This window comes from Anopheles arabiensis (assembly GCF_016920715.1).
Source record: "Anopheles arabiensis isolate DONGOLA chromosome X unlocalized genomic scaffold, AaraD3 X_pericentromeric_contig0014, whole genome shotgun sequence".
NCBI lineage: Eukaryota > Metazoa > Arthropoda > Insecta > Diptera > Culicidae > Anopheles > Anopheles arabiensis.
Genome location: NW_024412092.1, coordinates 70,001 through 72,500, shown reverse-complemented (window position 1 = coordinate 72,500; position 2,500 = coordinate 70,001). Strand labels below are relative to the sequence as shown.

At 47.6% G+C, this 2,500-nt stretch overlaps 1 pseudogene; it reads right to left on the bottom strand.

The window, feature by feature from the left end:
* LOC120907651 overlaps positions 1-2,500 on the bottom strand; it is a 9,157-nt pseudogene that overhangs the window by 3,319 nt on the left and 3,338 nt on the right.

The window sequence follows — 2,500 nt, the reverse complement described above, 5'->3', positions numbered from 1 at the left end:
ACCTGCCCCTCTAGTAGACAAATGGGGCGAACTGAACCGGTTCCCTGGTGGTTTGTTCGGCTTCGGTATTAACACCAACCTCTGCCTTTTCCACTCATCGGGGAACTTCGCGTTCTCTAAACAGCCTTGGTAAACCCTGCAAAATGCATCGGTTGCAGTCAACATACCAACTTTCAGCGCCTCATTCGGGATACCATCTGGTCCCGGCGCCTTCTTGTTAGGTAGTCTCCTGGCAACCGCAAGAATCTCATCATTAGTTACCCTTTCAAACTCTCGTGGCTGATCGATACGATAATCAGGCCACACCGTGTTTGGGTGAGTAGGAAAAAGCTCGCTCACCACTTCCCTAAACTCGTCCAATGTCATGGTTCGGGGTCCAATCGAACCCTCGGCCACTTTCTTGAACGTATGATATACTATACCAAATGATGCGTTGTTCGCTGTTCCCAGGAACTCTTTCCACTTCCTCTGTCGGGTATGCTTGATCAATCGCTTGAGGGCATTCCGTGCCACCTTGAACTCGTCCCTAAAAGTAGAATAGAGATCAGTATTAAAAGCTCTTTGCGCTAATCGATCGCGGTGTTTGCACTCTTTGCGAAGTGCCTCAATCTCTAACGTCCACCAAAATGCACTCTTGTTAGAGTGTACCTCTTACGTTTAGTCATCGTCGCATTGCACGCCGTGACAAGTATACGCATTAAGTCTTCGCTTGTTGTGACCTCGGTCTCAAAAGCGGCTTGCATCATAACTTCAAATATATCTTTGCTAAAATACTTGATGCTCCATCCCGTTATGGGTCGGGACAGATTACGCACGCTTTGCGTCTCAAGATCTATTCGTATTGCACGATGATCAGAGTTCATATAGCTAGATAACACCTCCCACTTAAATGATCTTGCTACGGTTCGGCTCGCAAAAGTAAGATCAACTACTGACGTGCGCCCTGGTCCAACATAAGTTGGGGTGCTGCCGTCGTTCAATAAAATTGCGTCAATCTGCGCAAAGGTTGATAAAACCAACTCACCTCTTCGTTTCTGGGTTTCTCCACGCTCGCCAAGTTGGTTGTTCCAACTTGATGACCAAGCGTTGAAGTCCCCCGATAACGAATTTGTGGATACCGGTTACGGCCATTACCGTGTTATCCAACATGTTCTGGAACTCTTCCATACTAAATCTAGGTGGCGCGTAAACGCTAACCACTCGCATATCACCTATGTCAACTATCATTAAACCCTTCAGAGCCTTACTGACTACCTTAACTGGTAAGTCCGCGTTAACCACTACCGCTGCTGTGTTATCGTCATTGCGTAACACTTTGACGTTGGTTGTTGCCAGATACGGATCTGCAATCAACACTATATCCGCAGATTCTTCCCTAATCGTTTGCCCACATTAGATTGAAATGCGGCATAACTATGATTCTGGTTATGTTGTAGCAACCTAACCATTATGGTCTAATCGTTCGCCTTCGGGGACACATATAACTGCCCGTTGCGTGAAGGTTCTGTGACCTCGTACCGCAATCCAAACACTTGACAGAGTTGGTACAAGCTTGCTTCTTGTGTCCCTCAAACCGCATTTCCAGCACAGATTACTTCTGTCTGGTTCCCTACAATGGTAGCTCGTATGGCCTACCTTCCAACACTTATAGCATTTCTGCTCTTCCATAACCTCGCGGATATGGCATATCGACCAACCAACTTTCAGCTTTCCCAAATTCAGGAAGCTTTGAAAGTCTGGCAGCGATACGTTGATCCGTGCCCACTGCGTACCGGCCGCGCGGCCTTTCTTCATTTTGATACGATCTATTTCTATCTCGATGTTGAGCTGTGCTTTGACAGACTCCGCAACCTCCTCTGGGGTGGTAATTTCATCGAGATGCATGATCTCAATCATTTTAGAAGGAGCTAGCGTTCTCACTGACGCCTTGCCCTTCACCGCTTCCTTAACCTTTGGGGCAATTGCACTAGCAGAACTACCCTGCTTAAGTTCTAGCAACATGCCTCCATTCTGGGCCCGTCGGACCTTAGAGATTGTCTCTCCAACCGATTTAAGAGCATCGGACTGCTTCATTTCGCTTGAGCAACTTCGCCAGCTCCTCGGAAGTGCAGTCCGATATCAGCAGAGCCTCAGGCCGCTTCCTGGGCTTATTCTGCTTCTTCTTGCTCTTCTTCTTCTTCCTCTTATTAATTCTACCCTCATTAATATTCGGTCCGTTTCTCGGACTTGGAATATTTTCCACCGCTTCCTAACAGGGGTCAACCTCGATGGTTGTTGTTGTTGTTGTTGCAATCTTTGCAACCCACTTGGACCAGGCTGTTGGTCATCAGCCACTGGTCTTCTGCCTTTCGCGTTTGCGGCCCGAATCCATCGTTACCGTCAAACGACGTTTGCGTTTGACGGTCGAGGACCTGCTGCATGCGATTTACGGCTCTGTACCTTCGAAATTCGGACATTACCTCATCGAGGAAGTCCATCATTACCGTTACTAGCGTAAAAT